This window comes from Dromaius novaehollandiae, chromosome 4, assembly GCF_036370855.1.
Source record: "Dromaius novaehollandiae isolate bDroNov1 chromosome 4, bDroNov1.hap1, whole genome shotgun sequence".
Lineage (NCBI taxonomy): Eukaryota > Metazoa > Chordata > Aves > Casuariiformes > Dromaiidae > Dromaius > Dromaius novaehollandiae.
The window spans coordinates 58985679-59011167 of record NC_088101.1 but is presented as its reverse complement, the minus strand read 5'-3'; the positions used below and the strand labels follow the sequence as shown (position 1 = coordinate 59011167).

The 25489-nt window shown below is 41.1% G+C and overlaps 2 long non-coding RNA genes across 2 annotated transcripts in view; one reads left to right on the top strand and one right to left on the bottom strand.

Moving 5' to 3' along the window:
• LOC112979526 (uncharacterized) overlaps positions 1–18508 on the top strand; it is a 125407-nt gene extending 106899 nt beyond the window's left edge. The window contains exons 2-4 of the long non-coding RNA XR_003258195.2: positions 10713–10803; positions 11374–11499; positions 13215–18508. This is a non-coding gene — a long non-coding RNA (uncharacterized LOC112979526). The remainder of the gene's footprint in view (positions 1–10712; positions 10804–11373; positions 11500–13214) is intronic.
• LOC135328265 (uncharacterized) lies at positions 344–25088 on the bottom strand. The gene is made up of 2 exons (XR_010389070.1): positions 24816–25088; positions 344–5202 (listed from the first exon to the last, which is right to left on the bottom strand). It is a non-coding gene; the product is annotated as an uncharacterized LOC135328265 (long non-coding RNA).
• Between the last annotated feature and the right edge of the window lie 401 nt (positions 25089–25489).

Below are 25489 nucleotides of genomic sequence, written 5' to 3'. Positions count from 1 at the left end.
CACTGACGTCAGCGAGGCTGGGAATGCACCCACCACTACGCAGATGTGCTTTCCGATGGCGTGGATACTTCATTTAATTTGGCATATTCAATGAAAGAAGCGCAGAACCTCTCTCTCTTACCCCGAGCCTGCAACCAGATACAGGCAGTTGGCTGTTGACTACCACATGCAGGACTCACTGCGAGTCCAGCTTCTCTTGCAAGGCTCTTGCAAGTAACTGAGCAAACATGCTGGTACAGAAGGGGAGGAAATGGGCTTTTGAAGCCTGAGGCTGCCTACGCTGCTATTTTGGCACTCTCCTCGATTTTCATTTCAAGGAACCAGTACAGAAGAGGCAATGCAGTGATATGCAGAAAATAAATTTATTTCATCAGGTAAACTACATAGTGCCACATCAGTTTAGACCAGCAGAGATTTTTATGTATTTCTTCTCACTTATGCTGTTATCAGTCCTCTAGAGAAATGCAATGTTACTTTTTTCAGTATAAAGCATTGACCGCTTTAGAAATGCTGCTGCAGTTTGTCAGAACAATGAGGTTGATTCTCATTTATGAAAAGACTTCATTCTACAGCTAGAGTAGTTTAGAGGAGGCTTACAGAAAGCAGCAACTGAAGCTCAGTCCCTTTAATGTGCCTCTAACTTTTAAAGATGAGTATGTAAAACTGTTAGCAGCTCCTGTAACCAAGCCATCAGGCAAAATGCTGCATGTAAACACAGTAAAGCCTTTAAGGAGAAGGGAATAAATGGGAACTATGATGGATATAGGCTTTTAGATGATCCATCCTGAAGAAAATCCCCTTTGAAACAACTGTACCCCTACTGATATTCTCCACCAGACAGACTACTACTGTTGATTCATCAGACGTACTAAAAATATTGACTCCTTTAATAACAAAACAAGGTTAGTTTAATTTCCATTAAAATCTCAGCATGATGCAGCATTAGTTTTCTTCTACTGATCAGCACATCTGAGTTTGAAACATTGGTGATTTTTGTGAGGGGAAGGGTTATTGTTTTGATAATGTTACACTAGGCATTTAGTCTTCCTATGTTTCCAGGCTAATTTTAGAGAAAACAACGGTGAAATAGGAGAGAGGTGGCTGGATAAAGCTGCAGGCAGATATTACTAGTTTTATCCTTATTTTTCAAGTGATATATCCTGGTATTGAACTTGCTAAACACCCTGAAGACCTGGAGAGGAGAAAAGGCCCTATAAACCATTCACATGCTTTAAAGGGACATTGTCAAAATTTACAGCCAGTGAACTCCCTGAAAATGGTAAAATCTTATTGGAAAATGTCTCTGCAACTCTACAGTAAATGCCAGTGAGCAGACCCTAAGCTATTTATAAAGTACCCTCTTTCTTCAGTGGTAACAACTTATATCGGTTGAGGATATGTGCCTGTATTGTAAACTGAACAACTGCACTTGTAAAGCAGCCCAAGTAACCTGCTGGCTGGAGCTGGAACCTAAAGTGACGGTCACAGCATGAGAAGTCCCTGCTAAATTCAAGCTCTGTGTGGGTGCACTTGAACTGGAAAATCTGAAATGAAAATGATCTTTCCCTTAACAGGTCTTATCTGGGTGCTTTCCCCTGTTTGTGAGCCATAATGCCACCTACGATTTATTCCTGAAGAGAGATCCCTCGAGAGGCAGCTGACACCTGTGTCATATACTGAGTGCTGTATTAGCAGTGCAGTCAGTGTCTGATCAGATTACACGTGCCTCAAAAGCCAGACAACCTGCAATAACATACTCCTGGGCAGTTCAAGCCCATTAAATATTTATACATAGAATTTGACATCGTTCATTAGGTCTGTTGAAGAATCTCACTTCTCACTGCCAGAAGTAACCACACACCTTACAGATTGTATGGCTTTTAAAATGACTAACTTTTTCTGCTTCTCATACCCTCTGTGAATAAAGTTTCCATGAGAGTTTCCAGTGTTTCCACAATACTGCCAACACTTCTACAAAGGCTCTAATCCCACTTCCACTGAAAACAATACCAGTTAAATTAGTTTCATGCTGCATGGGAGAAGGGAAGTATTAATATATAGTAAAGAAACTAATGAGCAAAACTGGATGAAGGAAGTCAAACTTTTCTTAATTTGTCAGTAAAATCTGAGCTCATCAGTCAAAGTGTTTTATAATAAGATGTTTTTGTTCTTGTACCAGACCACTGAGAACCCCAGGACAGCGGCAAGCAGTACAGTACCAGTTCTCCCTGCAACAAACTCCACCACAAAGACATAAAATGACTTGCATGTGGCCACACACTGATTACAATGGCAAAGCTGTGGCTTACGGCCAGCTTTTGTGACTGTCAGTCCTGTCGTTAGATTGCTAAGGGTGTCTTCTGTCTCTGGCAAATCCCACAGAGCTTTTGCTCAAAGCCCTTAGCATTGCTCTTGTTCTGCTCCATCTGAAACCAGTTAGTATTAAGCCCATACACTGTACACAAAGTAATGATGCATATAGAAATTTTATTTTAATTTCCTAGGAAGATTGGCACCACTGTAATAAGCATGAAACCTCTCTAGATTGTGGTTTTCTTTTGTCCTTGAAATATTTAGGGCTTATCTCTAGATGAATGTCTTTGGTACGTCTTGAATCAGCAATTCTTGCTGAGGCTTTCACCAAAAAGATAACTTTGTGCTTGTTTTGTCTGAGTTCATAATCTTGTAACAAACTTTATGCATCTAAGAAAAAGGATTGCCTCGTGCTCACCCAATAGTCTGGTTTTGGAGGGTGTTCTCTTCTAATTTTTTGCAAGGCTCTGGAAAAGAAACTGTCATAGTGTTTATCTACACATTGTTCTTAAATAGAACATCTCCTCTAACTACATGTTCTGAGAAACATGTAATTATTCAGCATTCCGCATTCTGTTATTCTTCAGGCATTTTTCACTGTGTGCTTTCAATAAGACAGTAGTGTAAGTGAAGAAGCAGAGCAAAATATGCAAAATTATCATTTTTGCTGGATCTATAGCAGTTGGCTGCTGTGCCATTGTGATAACTTTGAAATAGCACTGATGCTGCTGTCAGGGGATGTGGATATAGAACATCTGTATACAAAATAGTGTTATGGCAGAAAGCATGGTGCTGTACAATGATAGCAAAAAAGGGAAGGAACTGTATTCAGGAAAACAGAAACGACAAGATCTTTTCTAATGGCCAGAGAAGCTGATGTGTTGTATTTTTAAATAGCATTTGTCTGGAGAAACATACTTTTATGATTTATTTCAAAGAGGTGGGCTTTATTTCTGTCATATGTTAATCATTTCCATGGTTCTAACACTTAAAGGTAAGTTTACCTGGCAGTGTAACCTCTCAGAGCAAGTGTAGGAGGACAGAGGGATGACAGGCGGGTATGACAGTGAGGACAGAGGATGCAATCTCTGGCAGTAATTATAAACTATGACTTCATCTGCATGGTCTGGCTGAATTCAGTATACTCTTGGGATTGCTCTAGCAGGTACCATGTGTCACAGTCTGGGGGTCTTTGTGCTGAGCTGCCTCCCCTGTTCTGAAAGGTCACTTCTGTGAGAACAGGAGCCCTTCTGTACAAATCAGTTTGGAGGGCTGCCTCTGGATTCCCACTTGAAGGAGAGAGCAATCCAAGTCTTTGCCTCAACATTTGGTGTGCTGCTATTTTTCTCCTTCAGCTAATAGACTTGAGTGATTTTTCCTCCCAAAGGGAAAATGTCTGCGGTTTCTCACATATGTAAGGCTGCAGGCACTAAACAGTAAGAAATATAGCACTAACGCATTTATTCAGGGAAAGAAAAAGATCCCCCAGTTATACAAAATTTGCCATTGGTACAAGATACTTAAAAAATAGGTCAAGCTCGAGGCCCTCTGAAGTGAGCCTTTTAAAAGGAAGGAAGAACCTCTGGACACAGCTGGGTTACAGATAGGGTAGCAAGATCAAGAGGAGACAAGGAGAAACATCTTGGCTTGGTAGCATCACCACGAGGAAACCAACCCCACCAGATTCTGTTTTGTTGCAGACTGACTCCAATGCTCTCTTCATTCTTTCAGAAACTGGCTTTGTTGAGCTCTTCAAAATTATGAGCTATTAACTTCAAATGTATGTTTTTACACATGGTGTTTCTCCCTGTCACTGGCCTTTTTCCTCTGCTCAGGTCTTCAGGTGTATTAGAGAGGTGTTTTTTTTCCCATGCAAACACCCAATGTGGAGTGTTTTTTCTGTTCTTTCTCACAGTTTCTAGCTTCCTTGCTTCCTCAGAAGGTCATCTCTGCCTCTGTTAGTTCAGTTCCCACTTTACCTCGGCCCTTTATGGCTTTCTCACCGTTCACCTGTATTTCCAGCTCCACTCTTCTGTCTGCTAACCTCACACCCTTCCCCATCTGGGGCCTCCTTTTCTCATCCTTCCTCAGTGCTTGCAACGTACCTAGGGAGATCAGCACAATCGATTATCTGCTCCTTTCCTCACTCTTTAACACTGTTTCAGAGACGTTCTCGTTTACCATGTCTCCTCCTTGCCCGTTATCTTCCCCACATACCTGACTGGTCCAACACACATATCTCATTCTCTTGACACTGGTACTGGAAGGTTGTTTTCTTGGTAAAATAAAAGTCTGCTGCAGGCTTCTGACATGATTCAAAACTATATGAAATATAAGAAATATGAAGATAGATAGCCCTCTTTTGCCACTCCAAGGATGTACTGTACAGTCTATTTTCTATTATCTTGTCTTACTCCAATTATTAATAACTCTCAGAGCCATTATTCACAGGAATAACTCAGTCTTAGCTGCATTACTGTGGATCATAATAAGGATTTTCCTTTCTTCCTGTTTTGTTTTTATTCGGTCTTGCCTAACCACTTCCTGACTTCAAATTTTGCTCTGCTTTTGCTTCTTTGAGTAATTTGACTTCAGGTTCTCTTTGCTTTTGAAGCTCCTCTGTTAGTGCTCTGCTTCACAGTCCGAACAAAAATGACCTTTGAAGAGGCAAACAATCTTGCAGTCTTTTATTAGCAAAGAGCCAACTGAAAAGCAGTATCCCATTTCCTCTGCAAATGGCTATTTTTTCTTTCACACTAGGCTTTGCCAAAAGAAAGCAAGGACTTCTTACGTTTCTAGCATTTTCCAGTTTCTCCGTGTCTGTGGTGTTTGCTGCTGCTGCATCCAATCTGACATACCCTCCGTCGCTGAGGGATTCCACATCGTGCACTAAAGAGAGAGAACCAGCAAATACAGTAACAGCTTCAAATATACTGAAATGGTGAAAAAGAACAGAAGGAAATAATTACTACTTTAGTCATGTTATTAGACTAGACTTACATGGCCCCTTTCAGCACACCATCTGTCTTTGGTTAAAATGGAAAGGTTTCTATAAAATGATGCATTTACAAGGGGTTCACAGCTGCAGAACTGACCAAATGTCTTAACATCTGTTCAGTCCAAAGAGATCTTGACCTAAGATACCTTAGAATGAATATTCTCGAGATGGTGCTGTACTTCAGGTATTCCTCTCCTGTGATCACAGTGGTTGATAATGCTATCAATGGCTAGCAGCATACTCAGAAATGTCAGGAAGGAGACTAATGTGAGTCTGGCTAGCTGCCTGGAAAAATGGCCTTTTAAAGTAAGACCGGAATGCTTTGTGCTTTACTTTTTTGTGCTTTTGTTGTTCTAAATTTACTAATGGGCCCATCAAATTGGACTGTGGGAGGAACACCTGGTGGAGAAAGTGGGTTTGCATGACCTAAGAAGGTCTGCTGTCTGAATATCTCCTGGCTTTTTACATTCATGAGTTGACCACACATTTTCAAATCCATATGATGTAGGAGCCCAAATTTTTTATAGATATAAGAATGTTATGAATATGTGCAGAGAAGAGAATTATGTGATCACGGACAGGAAGATGCTAGACATGCAATGTGCTTTGCCACAGGGCAATGATAAAAGGCAGTAACAATCATAACCTGACATAGGCTCAGTCAGTATTGAATACATTTCAGACTAGACCAATTTTGTTCTTGCTGAGTCTCCCTGGTGTTTGTTTGTTACAGAGGATGATGAGTTTACTCTTACTTTAAGTATTCTTCTAAAACACATTAGCCTTTAATAATCTCTTATTTGAAGCACAGTAAATATCTGGATGCCAACCCCCCCACACACACACAAAAAAAATTCCCTAAATATTTATATAGCAATCCAGAGAGGTCATGGCATTGTATACCATGGGATAAAGATAATCCAACTGTGATCAACTGTCTTTTTTAAAAGGCAAACTAAATGGCTGCCTCCAGAAAAGATGAATATGTCTGTGCATCTTGATTGTGTGGGCACAGTTGCTCCAGAACTAGGACATAACAAAGCCACTGCTGCTGTGCTGTGCACGTATACATGCATAGTGAAGCCAGCACATGTCCAAATTGCCAGGTATCCATAGATCAATGTTATGCACATGCATAATAGCACTAACACATCTGGATCTGGGTCTTCTGCTAGCCATACATGCCCGGCTGCTCTCACTGCAGGTTTTAAGCCAGTCAGGGGGACCTGCCCTGATGTGAAGACAACAGCTGCTGAAGGCAACTGTCTTCCACCCCAGGCTACTGGGAGCAGCAGCAAAATCACAGTGGCCCCTTGGAGCTGAACCTAGTTTGCCAGGAAAGGAGGGTCAAGCTGCAGGCAACCCCTGGGTAGGAGAGTCATGCTGCTCAGCGGAGGCAATGCTGCTCCTACCCTGGCAGAGCAGATGCCAGCACAGCTCCCTGAAGCTCTTCATACCCTGGCTCTGTCTCCTCTCTTCCTCTGTTGTCTTCTTGCTAATATCAGGGATGGTTTGGTCTTGGACATTCATCCTTGGGATGGCACAACTAAATTTTTGCTATGATTTAAGAAGGCGCAAGTTGCTGGTACACCACACTTTCCTGTTGCTGCGATCTGGTCTTTGGGCTGATGGAGAGAAGCAGGGAAAGGGCTCACTCGTGCAAGGCATGGATCTCTGAGCAACTTCATTCATGTAAGCCATTCTGTTAAAACGAGCAGACTGCCTATGAGACCAAAGATAAGCACATGCACAGGGTTTACAGAATCTGATCTGGCCTTCAAAAGAGCCATTTAATGTAAGGATTGGGCACCCAGTTTGTCTGTCAAAAGGGTTTCCCTGATCTCCAGGGAAGAGAAACGGAAGGTCCTGTTAGCTGTTGTCCCACATCTGCAAGTCTTAGGTTAGTTTTGTGTCCAGTTCTTCTGTAAGAATTGTCCCAGATGTGAGGATTTCAGGGCAGTCATACTCTGTGTCTCTCCTCAACAGCTTCTGGGGCCCCCTCTGAGAGTCTGGAGCTCTGGTGTCCCTGGCCTTGGAGCAGTCAGTCTGATAGGGTTGCTCTGCTGTTATGAACCCTATAGATCCGGGCCAATAAACAGCTTGCCTGGCAAGCTGGAAGGACAGCTAACAGACTAGAGCCCTGATGGTAGTACAAAGAAAATTTGCTGTAATGGGTATGTTCCCACCAAACACTTTGGTTCCCACAAGCCACATTGTCCAGTGATGATGTGTTGACACAGAAGATTCCTAGCAGGCTCTGCTTCCCTCAGGCTCTGAGTTGTGACTGAAAACAATAGTTTCATGCAGAGGTGTGAGCAGCTTCAAAATTAAAGAATGAAGCACATCTAAATAAATTGCATGCAAACATTTCGGATTCCTGGAAAGTGAAAATGCTGTGATAAATGATACTTTGTCATTGGCTATGACTCATTCTGATGAAAGTCAGTGCACTGTGTTACTTGACTTCGGTAGGTGCTGAGAGGGGCCATTAGAATATTAACTGTCCTTTATTATATCATCCTATCACATATAACCCCCCTTTCCTGCATACTGACACTCTTAGTGTGTACTTCTGGTGTATGTTTCCATATTTGTTTTTCCTTGTTCATTGACAAGAAGATAAAAATAGAAGGGTTATTCAACCAATTTCTGCCATCTTTCCCCAATGTAATGCATTCTCCATCAGCCTGTTAATTAGTGGCCATATAAATATAAAGAGCTAAAATTCAGTTTTTTTCAGTGTGTCCTGTTGCCCACCTGAGCTGATCCTGACTTTTGACATGCTGCAGAACCGAACCAGATGGAAAATCATTTTGGATCTTGGTTTCCATTTCCTAGTAATACTTGTTTCCTAATGAAAAATATACACAACATACTGCTGATCCTTTTCCATTTAAATCATAAAATTTCATCCTCTAGAGCTCTGTAAACAGAGTCAGACCAATGCCTTTTTTCTAAATGGAGAATCAGTGTCTGTTTCTCGTGTATTACCAGCCTTTATATAGGAATCGTATGAACTTCCTCCATTATACTTGATACTGCTTTAACACTGCTTTACATTGCTAGATTTTTCTTTTTAATTTGAACATTTCTGCTATCCAGTTGTTTTTTAAAATCCAACCTTACTTTCCTGATTCCAAAATATAAAAGGTTCAATTTTGAGAATAATTTCAGAATAAGTGTATAAATGATGTTAGGGTTCTTGTGAGGGAAAGCCATTCTGAGCACAGCAAAGGTGATAAATTCATCAGACTGGGAGAGAGCAAAGCCCAAAGTAGGTTACAAAGTGTGAAGAGTAGTCCTGAGAATGGTTACTCCAAGTAGCAAAGTGAAATATGAGGAATAGTTAAAAATGGACTTATTTCCACAATGCCCTTGTTGCAAACACTTTAACGCACAATCTTTGGTGAGTCCAGTGGGAGGCATATATTCAAAACCAAAGCTTGAATATCTGCCTGCCCTGGAGGTAAGTACATCTTTGCCTTGCACATGCAGGTCTTCTGCTGCATTTCCTCCACTGACCGTAACTCATGCAGAAAATGCATGTTTTTATGCAAACTGCACTAAGGTTACTGCTTCTAAAGTCGCAATGCTTCCTGCCTCCCAGCTAACTAGCTTATAGCCAGAATGGTTACATCTGTTTGAGGTGCATGTCAGCAACATGTGTGTTCACAGAGGAAATCCTCTGATAAGGTATGGACTGCTAATACATCTTCATTAATGACCTAGATGATGAGACGGAGTGCACCCTCAGCAAGTTTGCAAGTTTTTTACTATGAGAGTGACCAAGCACTGGAACAGGTTGTCTAGAGAGGTTGTGGAGTCTCCATCCTTGGAGATATTCAAAACCCAACTGGATGCAGCCCTGGGCAGCCTGTTCCAGCTGCCCCTGCCTTGAGCAGGAGGGTTGGACCAGACAATCTCTAGATGTCCCTTCCAACCCCAACAACTGTGATACACATGCCATGCTGTATCTGCAGTCTCCACTTAAAGATGAGCAAGCAGCGTGGAAGAAGTGACCTTTAATGCCATGCCCTAGGGTTCCCCCCTGTAAAACCAGTGCCAAACCCCTGAGAACTGTATGGCAGTGGTGGCACCTCAGGGTGCAGCACACAGACTTCATGGCAGAATTCTTGTAGACAGCACGGGAAAATCAGCCAAAAGCAGGCTGACACAAGGTGACTGACTGAAGCAGAGCCCTACACAGTCTTTCCATCCAGTTCTGCACAGAATGAATGAAGAGCATGAAAACTACAGCTTGGTCTTCCAGGCTATATCCAGTGGAGACTCCTCATCAGCTGTTAATGATCAGACTAGAGCTCCCCAAACCCAACATTTTTCAGACTGTGTTTTAAGAGTCTCCACAAATGAGATATAAAAGAAAATGGGCAAGACCAAATAAACAGATAACAGTTCTTACTTCAGCCCATATCAGATATGACCCAGACAAAAATCTTGACAGAGTAGGTGTTTTAGGTCAAAAATCAAAGACATGGTTCAGTAAGAACAAGCATGTGTATTAAGCTATTTGTGAATTGGATATGTAATGTAGAGGCTGTAGCAATAAACATGCATTTTTAATGCAGACAGATGAGTGTTCAAACATGAATTAATACTTGTCGACTTTGGATGGAAGAAAAGTAATGAGGCGGGGAGATATGATGTGTATGATACACAGTGCCTCTTGACAGTGGGCCTTGTGACCCTACCATTCATGTCTCTTAATTACTAAACTCTTTACATAGTCCTCAGCAGACATCTGGAAACCATTTGCGAAGAGTTAATCAACACGATGTGGACTGCAATTCTTGGTGTAAAAATAAGAGTTAATTCAAGACACTGCAAGGGAGACTAAGTTGGAAGAAAGAATAGCTAATATTTAAGCTATATTAGGTGTGGTTTTGCTTTGTTTACTAAAGCCTGGAGTATGTTTTTATGCACCCAGTAAATAGGGCTGGGAACATTGTCCTTGGGTTTTTTTTTTTAGGAAACAGGTCAGCTTGGACTGAATCCACTTCCCAAAGGGGAAACAACATCTTCCTGGCCAGAGAGACTTGGCTTATAATGTCTTATTCTACACTGTCCTCACTATTACTAGGAAGCTACGGTTTCCATAGCAGTAACGTTAAATAGATATTTGCCATTCCTGAGATGTTTCTATTCCATCAGAGCTGGAAAGAAACATCCAAGCATGGTTGGTGCTTGATGGAAACATTTTTCACCTAGGATAGCTCAAAGTATCTGTAAGAAGACTTCTGCCAAGATGCAATACTCCTTGTGCTACTGGAACACCACCACCAGTGTCTCTGATTGGGTTTTTTCATAAAAGGTCCAGGAAACTGGATAGGATTTGGCTTGAGTGAGTAGCAGTGAAAATACAAGAGGACTGTTATTCTTCCAGCCTGCCACATCTGGAGTTGGATGGACAGAGTTATATGGCACTGGGAATCAAGTGTGCTAGTCTGGAGAGCCCTGAAGACTGACATCCGAAGGTATGAGCTGGGTTAAGCCTTTCTCTCCTCATTTTTTCCATTGATGGGACTCTAACAGCAGGGACTGGGGCAAAATGAATAATCACAATGACATGGAAAGCTGTTTAGCATCTCTAGCCACTGCCTCAAGGAGTCAAATGTCCACTGTGTGACATTGATTAAAGAGGCAGTTCATGATAAGACTAAGAGTAATGCTTCGGGCCACTTGCAGCAGAAAGTGCATTCTTGCAAATAAAAAAGCTTGATACACTCTGTCTGACCTTACCCTGCCATCTGTCACAGACACATTTGCAATAAAACACACTGTTGGTGACAGTTTGAAAAATTAAAGAATGATTGAAGATCCAAAAATGGTCATCTGGAATTATGTATGTCACAGCACGTGGCTCAGGACTCAGCACTGTAACTACTCCAGGCGTACAATAACCTACAGTATATGGCATGCACCAGTCTATACTGTTAATTAAATATTTCTTGTTTACCTTCGTGGCACAGATGTTTATGTGAAATCCTATAGTCCAGCTCGGGCTCTTCTCAGTGAGAAGCACCGCAGCTGCTCTGTCATTTCAGATATTACCTGGAAAATGGCCTCTCAGCCAATACAGAGGAAGAAGCTACTTGCACACTGTTAGCAGTCCCCACTGCTCTCTGCCTGTGTCCTGAATTGCATCGTGTGCTTGTTGGCTCAAGCTAAAGGTTTGCATCATTCATTATTATGTTCTTATTTATTTTTCTTATTCATAGAAATCTAGTACAAAGTTTTCTTTCCCTGGCTGCCATCTCCCCATTGTGAGCTAGAATAGGAATGAAACAAGACTCAATTAAAAAAAAAAAAGCACGTCAGATAAAGGTGATGTTGTCTTGCTGAAGACTTTGCAGCCCAGCTGCTTGTGACAGGGACATGCAATGCACTTTGTCTCAGACAACTGTTTTAGAGTATAGTGCGTTGCTTAAGGGAGGGGCATGGGAGAGAGCTGTACCCCATCGCTGGTGATTCTTTGATGTGGTTAGAGAGTGCAGCGGTTTGCACACATTCCACTAAGCAAGCAAGAGGATGTCAGGTTGCCTTTTACCACAGAACAGCTAGTTGGACTTAGGCAAAAACTTTAGGCTTAAAAGCACAGCTGTTCAAACTTCAAGTTCTTAAGCAAAACTCTCATTGGCTTTAATTACTCAGGTATTTAAAATCTGGTCTGTACTTAAAGGCCAGAGGATGACTTTGATACAGGCTGGTTGATTTAAACTTTCTCATTCTACAGTTTATAATACTTTTAGATGATAACAATCAAGAAAAGCTTTAATGGATATCATTAGAATAAAATTATTTAAATATACTTACAGGAAAACAGGTCTTCTAGCCAAAGACTTTTTATCACAGTGCATTACAAAGCAGCTTTTAAAATCCACAGAAATTCTTTAGAATCTAAAATAAGCCATGTGGAAGCATTGTGACAGAGTAGCACTGAATAGGAGCAAAAAGCAAAGTGGAATCTCATTTATTCTAAAAATTTCTAGACACAAAACAAAATTAACAAATTGTGTGAATAGATTAAGCCTCAGGCAGCACTAATCGTGCAGCATGAATTAAACCTGTTATGTGGCAATGCATGGTATGTGAAGAGCTTTACTTATAAAAATCTGATGACTGTTACTCTATCCTTGACTTCCCATGTCAGTCACTACTTTAAAGAAGAAAGGAAGCAGGGGTCTTGCTCTGCATGGTCTCATTTCAGAAAACTGAGATGGATGTGACTGTGAATAGACCTGGGCAGGAACTGTCTGCCAAATGAGACTAGGAAAAGATGCGTCAAGAAATGGAGTAGCAAACTCAGAATCTTGAAACCCTCCTTAGATCAACACACTTTCCATAAAACCTTTCATGCCCATGTCCATGGCTCCAAATTATTTTTCATAGGGACCTACGGTCAGAGCACATCAGCAGCATTCTTTCTGAAGTCGAACAGAAATTTTCCACTCTTCTGTTTATTGATCAGAAAATGCTGCTTTATAGTTAATATTTTTTCTGTCATGTACTTGTTTTGTGAAATGTTATTCTGAAAGAAGTCAGTGAAGCATTTCAGTAATGTTGAAATGTTTCTTTTTCCAATCCCCAAATATAATTCTTCTATTTACCATTTAGAAATGACTTTGTTTCTAATCATTTTAATTTTGTGAATGTTTAAAAATATTAATCTTTTAAACTCAAACAAATATAAAGATTTTACTTGGCCCAATACAAATATCTTACAGTGTTTTCATTATCTGGTAAACATATTTTGGTTTAAACTCTGATTCAAAACAAAAACGGACTTGAAACATCAAAACCTCCCTGTGGCAGGGAAGTTATGAATTTCAGTCAATACTAATCATTCTCAACTCCTGGGTTGATGTCGCCTTAAATATCTTTTTAGATCCACTGCACTGCACGTTTGAAGGAAGAGAGTACATGAAAGGCACTAGGTGGTGGACAGCAAGGTCGTGAGCTGGCAGTGATGGCATTACCTCCAGAACTGGTCACTAACGAAGGTAATTAATCATGTTTAGAGATAAGACCTTTGGCTAATCCATATTTTTTTTGTGTCGTCAGTAGGATCTGGACATAGTGCTCGTTCCGATTGGTGCTGGCTTTGTGAGGAGTGGACACTTCCAAGGCAGAGAGAGAACTGAAATCCGGGACGATCTGTGGCATCTGGGAGCCTGTGTGGATTCCCGCTCCCAGGAGGTGTCCGAGGCAGTGGCCCTCCCTCCTCCAGGACTGCACAGGGGCAATAGCAGCCGCAGCTGCAAAATGAGCTCTCTTTAGCGGTTAGAGCTGACGGGGCCTTTTTAGGAGTGGGAGATGTGAAAGTTGCCTGCCTTCTGCATTTGCAAAATGAGGGAGAAAAAGGCAAGGTATTTGCAGATCCACCCAGAAGGAATTCATAATAGGGCTAATATCTGGGAAGACAGTTAATCCTTCACTTGCCTAAAAGCCTTTTGTAACTGAAGGACCTCTAACTTGGTTTCCAGGACATGTCTCGGTAGTTAGAAATACCTTGGTTAGACCCTTGGTCTCAGCTCTGCTGGCCTGGGAAGCACCTTCGTAGGCACGTGATAGAGTTTACAACAGCTTTGGCTCATGTAGGCAAGAAGCAGCTGTTCTCCTGCCACGTCTCACTGTAACGCTGAGCTTGATTAAACTGTGAACATTGACGCTGTTTCTGCTTCCAATTCAAGCTGATCTTTAAGCTTTGGTTTTGAAATGTCACCCTGGCAGAAGGCAAGAAAAAACACCAGAAAATATCTTGAGAAGTTTTTAATCTCTTTTCATTCCTTAATTAGCATTCTCCTCCCTCCCTACTCAAGGACAATAATTATTTGTTTTATTCTTTTTCTGTAAAAATGAAGCATGAGAAAAGTAGGTATTATCCTATTCCAACATCTGCTTGGGATTTACAGTGCATATTGAGTATGTTATTTTTATCTTCCTCACTTGTCTTGCTCGTAGCGAACTCAGTTGTCTACAAGTGTGATCCAAAGATACTGCACACCATGAAAGCACTGGGAATTTTTCACATTTGATTCGATTCAGACTAAGAATTTTCTTTATTTTCATTGCTTGTGTGTGTTATCTGAGACAAACTAAGTTAGTTCCTTAACTGGTGGATAATAGTGGAGCTCTGCTAATTGCTAGAGGCCAAGACCTCCTGCTTATGGAAACAGCCATTATTTGTCTGATTTTAATCTGATCAGCTCTTCTGTGACTGCTGTCAGTATTTCCAGTGAAGAACAAAATCTGAATGTTTATCATCTCCCCTCAATTTATACTGGGTTATTGCTGGGATTTGCTGGTCCAAACCCCTCCAGCTATGCAGATCAGTATCAGGATTTTGTGTCTCAAGCCTCTGTTTACCTGAACTGGGCCTCTGCATGACACAATTACATGACTCAAAAAATCTTTCCTCGTTTAATCCCCAAATCTACCTTTTCATGTTATTTACCTAACAGGGTTGACCTGCAGTCATTCCAATGACAGCTGGAACGTCTCAGTGTCTAATAAGGCCTCGGCTCTTGGTAAAGCATTGTATATTTGGGACTTTGAAACAGAACAGTTTCTTTTTCTTCTCCTAGTTTGCATAAGGAATCAGTACTACAGTGCTTTGTTTTATGAGGCCAATAAATTAAAACTTTCTTTCTACGTTCTGTGGAAAGACAAAAAGTTGTTATTATTCTTGCAAAACCACATTAAACAGAAAGCAACAGCAACCAGAGTATTGCTGACATTGCTTAATGAAAACCAGAGCTTTCCAGTGGAAAACACACTGGGAAGGACAGCTTCAATTAGAGGAAAGGAGAGATTAAAGACCTTTCATTTATACAACTGAGGGAAGGAATGTGAAAGAATGGGTTTGAAGAAGGGTCTAATTGAAGGATAAAATGGAAACTGTAAATGGCTTACGATAAGATCAGTAAGCAGAGACAGTGCAGCCAATATTGCTGGGAATATTTGTAGAAGTTCATAAAATCCCTAAAAGCCAGTTCAATCTGGAAGAGACAGATGCAGAGGAAATAGCCCAAGAATTGCGAACATGTAGAAATCCTACTGGATGAAGACAAAAGGTTTGAAAAGGAAGAATATCAGTCGTTTGAAAAACAATTGAAAAACAATTTGCACATTAAAAAATGTTCACTGAAATGGAAGGAGAGTCAGGAAGATCAAGACCTTTTTCTAAAAGCAGGAATGAATGAAATTTGATGGCATTCGTACTCTGAAGATATACCAGTAGTCACAGAAAATTGGTCATTTTGATAGAGAAAATCTGCAGAATCTGTGAAACTTGAAACTACTATAACCATGTGGCATATTTCTTCTTAACACATTGTATAAAGGAGCTTTCACTTAGACAAGTATGCTTTTAATTAATTTAAATTGTTAATTCAGCCAGGGACTAAGAACAAGGGTAGTGGGGAGGGAAGCAGGATGAAGGAAATTATTTCAGCTTCGAAGAATGTTCAGCTGCATTAACAACAACAAAAGAAACACGATACCAAAAAGAGGAGGTTTTCTGCAAGGGCTTCCTCATTCTCTCTAGGTTTTTCGTAACAGCTTAAACAATTGAACCTTTACGTTTGCAGCTTCTCTGGCTTTGACACGGGGCTAACTGAGGTTGTTCTCAGCAGGACCTGTCGAAGCCCTGTCTTTCCCCGCCGCCTGGTTGTCCTTGCTGACCGTTTCTGCATGTTCCCGATGCCACCAGGCCGCTGGTTGCATTGCAGAGCAGCTCCGTCTGCACAGTCTGCCACATTTCTTCCAGTGCCGTCTTTTTTCGCCACTCACTGCTTGACTACTGTCTGTGGATAATTGCTATCATGTCTTGCAGCTAATATTGCCATCTCCTGCCAGTGATCCTTTTATTCATTCTGTGGTCTCCCTGACTGTGTCTGCCCTCTTGAGATGCCGTATATTTCCCATTTCTTTTCTCTCTTTGTTTTCAACAACCGCCTGCCCCATCTTCGCAGCACACATTTGTCCTTGTCACTTGTTCCTTCCCTCTGTCTACACTTATTCCACCAGCTTTGCTTCTATCTCAGCTACTAAAAGTGCTGAGGCTAGTGCTGTATGCATACATACATACATCTCTCTCTATATATATATATATGTATGCATATAAATGTGTATGTATGTAATCTATCTAGGCCATGCCACCTCGCCGCCCCTTTCTGAAGGCAGGTATTTCCGAGCTGGGTGCTTGGCCACACACAGCCCCATGCCATGGTGGCACAAGGGGAACTTGCCCCTGGAAAGGGTATTGCAGGGTAATGCAGGTCAGTCCTCAGAAACAGGAGCAGAAGTATGCAAAGAAGTTTGGTTGGTGCCTGCCTGTGCTTTGTCTAGCTCTTCCCAATGCCCAGGGTCCATTTATTTCAGCAGTACTTAAAATCTCTTTAAAGCATTTATAAATCTTTATTGGGTGTTTCCAAGAGACATGCATAATATAATTGGTGTAACAGTAAATCTGCTATGACGTGTTTATAAATGCAGCCTTTAGCTTCTCTGTAAAGTTCAGAATTTCCTTTTGAACAACGTAAGTTTATACAGAGGTAGAAATGCAAACCAGAAGAGCTAGGTCATTGTGGGAGAAGTTCCGTTTTCACCTGAAGTAAATGATCCCGGAGTGACATCCTTAGGAAAGGATTGTTGACACTGTGGTTTCTCTTTGGGTCAAACTCTGCCTCGGTGAGGCACTAGGGAATGTTTCCATTGCAGCAGTAGAGCTATGGAGAGCTAACCAAATTAATTAGCCCTGTTAAGCAACAAGGTACATTCACCCAGACTGAGCTGTATACTCATGTGATTTTTAACTGAGCTGCTTAGCTTCCTTGGTACAGCTCTGTGGCACGTAGACACACTCTGAATGATCTACGTAAAATGGCTGGTTACTATTGCCATTTTTTCCCAGTGTGGTAAGCCAACGCCAAAGAGCCACATGAGGAACTTGCGATCCTGGCCGTGATGTACAAGACAGCCCAGACCTGCTCTCCATGGACACCTGCCTCTGGTTGGCTCTGGAAACCTACCAGGACACACCGTCCTTTACACACACTCCAGACAGGTGATTTCTACCTCCTTTCTTCTTAAGGACATTTAGTTTGATTAATGTTCTGAAATGTGGAGTAATGCAATGGATAAAGACAATCACAACTTCAATTGCTGCAATAGCTGCAGTCACTCTCTGTTCAGACAGGTAGGTCCATCCACCACTAGGCAGGGGAAATGGGCAGAGGTCCCACTCTCTCTGCTCACCATTATGGATGACCAAGCAGAGGGAGATGAGTGGTACTTTCCTGCTGGTATGGAGGCCAGCAGTAGTGTTGCTCATGAATCTTCCCAGAAACACCTTTTGCACTTTTCTACTGACTTACAAATTAGAAAAGTTTCAGCAGTTATTTGACCATGACAAGAAAACATCTCTGGGACCTTAAACTTGTGTGTGTTGGAGAAAGTGAATTCCTAGGCAATTCTGACCAGAACAATACCATTACGTCCTTCCATCACCTCCATCCTGCCGAGGATAGTAACTAGGTGCATCCATACTGCAGAAATCCTAGAGAAGCGTGGCGCCCTCAGGCAAAATCCTGTGTGGGCAAGAGCTGTCACTCATGCAACCCCCTTTGCTCAGGTCTGGGTTTAAGATCACAAAATAGTTGCCCTGGTTGCAGACTGTTGTGACATCAACTTTCTAGCATGGCTGACAAATATGCAAGGAATTTGTGAGGTTCCTGCTTGGTGCCCATGCTCTTCTATGAGCTTTCTCCTCCTTGTCAGCCTTCAACATCCAGCACGTTCCTTGTGGTATATTTTATACTAAATTTGTCCTCTAGTCAAATAAATTTAAAAAATGAAATTTGGCTATCACAGAGTTCATTTACACTCATCTGTTCCTCAGTCACTGAAGATGCAAATTGGGCAGCAAAGAGACAGTTGATGCTATTTTATATGAAACGTGTGTATGTACCTGTGCTTCTACTCAGTTAAAATGACTGCACTAGCTACTGTGAGGAGAGGCTTCATTGTGATATATGTTATATAAATATGTCTTTAGAAACTGCAGCTTGAACAGCCAACTCTGAAATTGTAATAAACCAGATTCTGCCCACATTGTATGAACTGATTCTTCAGCTTTTACTTTGTTTAGACAAGGTAGTGTTGAAAGTATCTTTTAACATATGCAAAGGTAGTGGAAATGGGCTACCTCCTCAAAAGTGTCAGCATGGCCCTGCTTCCCAAAGATGTTTTGGTGCCACTGATGTGGCTTCCGAGATAGTCCTTACATCAGTCATTTCGTAGATATCTACCTTAAAAAGTCAAGGCTCAGCAACTTTTCTAAAGTTCTTCTTAGGAATAAGGGGGTTTGGGGAAGGCATTTATCAAAATGAGGGAAAGACTGGGAAAGACTGAACTGCACAGGGGAAGGTTATTTTTTCCTGTGGAAAGCATATGATTTGAGGCAATTAGAATAACAGTTGTATTGCTATTTCATATTTTTGAGTATTTTCAATGTAAAAATAAGTTTTTAAAACCTCAGTGTATTGTGCATGATGTTAGAAAATGTATTCTGAAATTTTTAATGCAGAATAATTTGTACTTGAGGTGGAAATTAAGCAGAAAGCAATGACAACTTCAACTGATGTGTGATAAGGTCCTACAGAAAGAGGGAGAATGGTTTAAGACAAGCAGTTTGAGTGGAGTGGATGGAATATGGTAAAGATGCTAGTGACGTGCCTAGGTAATTTATTCCCTGGTGGGGGCAGAATAGTAAAGACAATAACATCGGAGACTAGTGCAGCTCTGGGCCTCCCACTGAGATCCAAAGTCCTGCTTTTGAGGAACGAGCGGAAATGAAATCCTGTGAAGCACTATGGCAACCATCACCAGGGATACCATCGCAGATCTGAAACATGTTTCTCCAGAAGAATTACAAGTCACGGAGTGGGATGATAAACTTGGAAATGGTATTTTAAAAGTAAAAACACTGTCACCTGGTAATAGCAGTGCTATAGAAATGTGACACTTGGACATCTTAATGAAACAAAACTGTTTTTAAAGAGATATTGCCATGAATATCTCCGAGAAATGAGTACAACCGAGAGACTTGTATCTGCAGAATGTCTGTATACAAGAGAACTGGGCGTTATGCAAGAAAGAGAAGCCAGACCAACAAGGTTACAGGAGTAGAACTAGGCAGAGATCTTTAATGAAACACAAGTTTAAAAAAATAAAATGAATAATCACAAAAATACTTTATGGTCCTGCATAAAACCAACACATGCTGACATCCACCCTTAATCACGTTTGTGGATGAAGCAAATTCCACTGCATGTAGCATGGTTCTCAAGCATAGGGTTTGGCTGAGATATTATCATATTTGGCAGAAGTGGAAACCATAATCATCTCTTATTTCTTTTGAAGAGGGAAGTGCGAATTGTCATGTTCTATTCCTGGATATATCACTGACCTGATCTATCACATTAGCCAGTTCATCTGTTTGTTTCAAGTTTCTATCTGTCAAAGGGAAACTGAAGCTTGCTAGGCTGTTATGAAGATGAGATATCTACCATTTATGCAGAGACTTAAACATGTGAAGTGCTGGTTTACAAAGTGTTATATGACATAATTTGTTGGCATGCTTCACAATCAATATTTTTTATCATGTGCCTTGAATGCTTCCACCTATTCTGCCCATGAGTCATCTTGTTTCCATGAGTTTCTCCAGTTTTGTGCAGTTCTTGATGACACTATCTACTTACATGTTCATATTCTGCAGAGACATAGAAAAAGACAGTGTTATCCTTTACTCATGCTGAGTGGCACCTGAATTCCTAAGTGATCCTGCAAGAACAATAGTTCATAGTAGTATTCTGTATGAATAAATGTTTCTGATTCTGGCTGTGAGGCCAGGCTGAAATGTGAGGTTTGCTGGTAGCTAGATGGTTTCAGACTCCTTCCCCTTTTCTCCAGATGTATAAATGCCCACCAATCTCTGAGGGTGCTTCAGTAAGAAAGAAAAAAAAAAAAAAAAAAGAAAACCCAGGATCCCACAAACCCCTCCACCCCTGTCAGGGTCCCCAGTTGGTGCTGTCTGGCCCCCCCATGAAGCAGAAGGGAGGTAGTGTCCAGGACCACAGCAGGGACACCTTGCTCGTGTCCTTGCCAGCCAGGGTTCAGCTCTGCCTCTCTGCTTGTCCCCAGGCCCACCAGAAAAAGAAAGAAGATTGCAGTCTGTATTGCTGTTGATCAGGGGGGTACAAAGCACCCCAAATCAGAAAAAAATATTTCTTTTGTTTGGGATTTGAGAGAAACTAGCAATGCTTTTGTAGCAGTGGCCTAACCCACATCTTTTTTTTTAATAACAGAAATGACAAAAGAAAAGCCACAAACTATCACAGAGAGATTCCTTCTCAGCCTCAGAAATATTGACCTCCCTGTATTTTCTTACCTGCTTTTCTTGTTTCTGATATTGTCAGTGCAATGTTTGTCTCCAAATATGACATCAAACCATTCCATAATGCTTATATATTGGCTTATGGCTTAAGTAAGGAGCACTTTGTTCTGTGTTGTTTAACATTACTCTTCACTATTTTTGGCAGAAATATGTTACTGCCACTTGGAGACTGGCACAAATTCAATCATCCTTTCAGTGGATGAATGCCTTAGCCAGATTAAATTGACTAATATCCATTGTAGAAGAGCATTTTGGATTAAAATGGTTCAAATGAGTTCAATATCAAGAAACCCAGTTATTCATTACAGCTGATATTTTTAGCTGTATTGGCATTGCATCCTTACCTTTTCAGAAATCCATCCAGGTCGGAGGGGATTATTTTCTATAGTCCATATTTTCTTACTGCTGAGCACATAGCCATTTATGATTGAATTCGTCTGGGGAAGGGAGCTGTATTATTCATTTTACCTCTAACTTCTTGTCCTGCATTTCCAGGACACAACAGTTCCTTAGTTTTTTTCCAGTCCTCGCTGACTCGTCTGATACCCCGATACCCTCTTCAGGTGCTGGCACCCACTTGCTCCATCGTGAAGGGCCCGGGTGCTAAGTGAGCTCTTTTGAGCCTGAGAGCTGGGACAGCTGCTGCTGCTGCTGGTTTCACCTTCTCCATGTGAATGGACAGTGCCTTTTCTCCCTCCAGTCCCAGCCTTTGCCAGCTGACGTGAGCAGCAGCTGCAGCCCCTCATGGGTGATGCCGTGGGCACCTGAACACCGCGGCATGACACCTCCTGTGCTTCCCCCGGGCACTTGTTTCCTTTGGTCTTACACCTACACTGTTCAATGTCCTACCCACGCTTCACAAACTGCAAGCCCACATCCTTATGCAGCAGTTTATTCTGAATGATAGACAAGTCAGATGTTTTTTCCCTAGTTTATAAAGATTAAGAAAGATAGAAAAATCTCTCCTAATTATTCAGTGTAATAGTTATAAAGTCAGAGCTTGGACTCTTAAATGGATGCAGTTATAGTTTTCCCTTTACCTATACCTACCAAATACAACTCAACTGTACTGCCATATGTATCAAAAGAAGTGTCTATATAAAAAAGAAAAACCTCCTGATGTGGGAGTTTTAAGCGTGCATTGGTGAAGAAAAGCTGCAACTCTAACATAAATGTTTTTTGAAATCCCATCTCATGTTCTATTGCAAATAGAAGAAACAACTGTGTGCGTTAGGTATGCAATACAGATACTCTGCAACATCTAATCATGCAGACATAGGTATGATGGATTCTCTATTTTACTTCTACAGGTTTCTGCAAGAAAACCACAGAGCTGCGCCTTTCTACTAGGTTGCAAAAGAGTATGGTAGAAACTTCAATCTCTCCCTTCTTGGTAATTCTTTGATCAATTTTTATAGCAAACAATAAGAAGAGGGGTAGATGATTTTTTCTATGATATGTAAGAAAACATTCTTTGGATAATTTGCAAAGAGTTTCACATAGTTGTTCCCCCCACCCCCAAAGGCTAGGTATAATTTACATGTCTGAAAATGGAACCACATTTGTTCAGAAAAGACAGCTAACAGTTAAAGATGTAGGTTGGTTTTCATTTGGTGAAAATCAGCAAGTTTTCAGCAGGCTATTTCAGCAGGAAATTTTGCTCCTTAGATGCTTGCATAGCTTTCTGTCAAAAAAGACTCCATTCTTGGAGATATGTGCCAGAGTCAGCATGCTGCTGGACAGGCCTGGTCAGGTGGCCCACAAGATGCAAGAGACATGAGTAACCATCTGTGCTCAAGCCCTTCTCCCTTCCCTCACCCTGCATCTCCAGGGCTGCTTTTTCAGAACAAAATAGTCAAGGCTAAAACTTGTGATGTAACTCAAAGTATGCTGGTGTTGGGGAAAAACTCAAGTGTCCTTCTTCCTTCCTCTAAAGGTTAGAAAACATTGCTGTTCAAGTTCACCTTAACTGAAATTTTCTATAGTAAACTTCAAGTAGAAGAGGGAGGAATTTGTGGGTCCATAAGGGAGAGACTTCTGAATATAGGGGTTGTAATGGAATATAAGGGACATAAAGTGGACTAACTTTTCTTTTGATAGGCTTCAAACATTGCAGTCTGGATACAATCTTTCAGCTCCTGATTAACTTAAGCATTCATTTCATTCAACTCTGTCAGCTAAGGTATAATTGGACTACAAAGGAACTCTTTTAGTTTAAGAGCTCATTCTGGCATGAGGTGCTGACTTGAAAAAGCAGGGAATTAGAAGCAATTTAACTTGTTCGTGAAGTACTGTAAAGATCATAGACAAAGTCAGAACTTATGGAAGGGGCCATGACAACAGAGAAATAGTTTTATGAACTTCAAATTGTGCAAAATCGCTGTTAAAATCCACATGGAGTCTGTATATAGAAAAGACATACAGAAACTTAATATCTTGATTTGTCCAAGTGTAATTGCATATTAACCAATGACAATATTCTGAAATTTAGATAAACAGCTGCTAACATGTAGCATTGGAGTAAAGCACTTTTGGCTAGTACCTTAAATTTACTACTATGCCCACTGAAATAAACTGAGCTCAAGAATGCATACTCTGCATGCTGTGCAAGTTGTTTGAGACCAGAAAACCATCTAATCCATTTTCCCATACCAGTACTGACCAGGCCTAGGCCTGAAGCTTTGTTAGTGCAGCCTCAACTCAAAACGTATTGAAGTCAAAGGAAAGAGCCCCTGTTGACTTCAAAAGGAGCAGAAGCAAACCATATAAGCCAATACCCATGAAACAGTTAAGGTAATTTGTATTTATCTAAGTTAATATAAAAATAGCCAAAAGCTGATAGAATTATAATAACAACATTATCAGTTTTGCCTGTAAAAGCATTTATATATCTCGCCATGATATTTGTCTTTCCACTGCTGTGCTCTATGGTAGATGCTTTGATTCTAAAGTGCTGGTGGTATCATTTAGTTGAAGTTTCAGCTCTTTTCAGAGCCAGGTGGCTTTCCACCCACTGTTGTAACAACAACTGGTAGCTTGGCTCTGGTGCTAATGAATGCAACAAGCAACCGCAATATCTGCCTTAAGGACCTGGGTCCTAGTGGGCATGGGTAGAAAGGCAAATCAGCCAGAGGACAATGGGAAAGAGGGTGACTTGGCTGTGCTTGGAGAGAGGTAGGAGTTAGGAGCTCGGGGTTTTATTGCTCATGGGTCCCTTATGCATCATGCAACTCCAATGAAGCACTTTACCTAGAGGAATGTAAAGGGCTTTTGTGTCCTTGTAAAAGAGCATATTAATATAGCGCCAGAGGTAACCTGGGGAACCAGTCCTGAGGGGAGGAGGAAAGACTTGCATTTCCCCAAAACTGCTTACCGAAGAGTGTAGACTTCCTGCCATTTACATGCGTCTGGAAAGAAGACTTGGATTTGCCCCTTTCTCTTGTTCCAAAGGGCATGATAGCCTTTTTTTAAAAAAGCTAATTAATTAAATAATGACTATGTGATATGAGAGATTTATATCGTATGTACACAGTCAAAACAAAAACTTTTGCTCTTTTATATGTTGCTATAGAGATGCATACAAAAGGTCTTTGTAGGAGACATTTTAAGTAGTTTAAAAGCAAGCAATTTATGTGATTAATGCAAAAAGGGTCATAAAATAATTGAAGAGTATATATCAATTTCAGGTTAACTGTTAGGTTCTGTATTGGAGACTGGAAATTCACTGTTGCAGAGATGATGAGAGATCAAGGCAGCAGCATGAGAGATTCAGGCGGGAAAGAATTATTAGGCTGTGTACCCTTCTATCAAAAGAATGGCGGAATGAAATAGATTTTTGAATATTTTGTGAAGGTGTAACACATACTTGTTCAAAATTCCCTATGTTCCCAACACCAAAGAGAACCTTCCATCAAACAGACCCTTGATCGAAAACCTTAGAAGTTGTTCTTATACCAGCTGCTTGCATACAAATTGTTCTTACACAGGCCCTTATATTAAGGCTAAAAGGGAGGGGAAAAAATTACTGACCTCTGAAACCAGCTGATTCACGACGAGCCACACTCCTCTTGCATCTGACATTTCCACCAGGAACCTGGCTCTTCTTTGTCTTCTTTGAGCAGGAAAAGCTGCCAGAATGCTTATAGCTCCAGGAACTCCATCATGAACTGCCAAGGTCCAACACTTCTATGCTACATTTTCAGTGCAGTAGCATGCACCTAGTTACAAGTGTTATACGTGTGCTTGCAGCTAACAGACACCTAGCTACCAGCTATCCTAGCCAGTTCTCCAACGCAAGGGGATAATGACTGCCCACGTTCACTTCGGTGAATGCCATAAAGTCCTTTGAATTGTAATGTGCAAAAGGCAGGATTTCTTTCCCATCTGTTCATGTGTATCAAATACTGCACAAATTTAGATGATGATAATTAATGTCGGTTGGGGGTTATTTGGATTGGGAGGTCTGTTTTGAGCTGCTCTTTCAATCAGCCATGCTCATCAGTGCCTGGCTCTGTTTCATCCACTGGCAGTTGGGATTATTTGAGACATGGGGGGTTGCTTTGTCTGGCTTTTCATTAAATTTATGTTATGGAAGGATGGCAGGTGGGATCTGGAAGGAAGAAAAGCAGTACTAGCAACAACTCACAGACTTAAGAAAATGCAGTTCCAATATGAATGAGATCAGTGTCAAAAGACATCTGCTG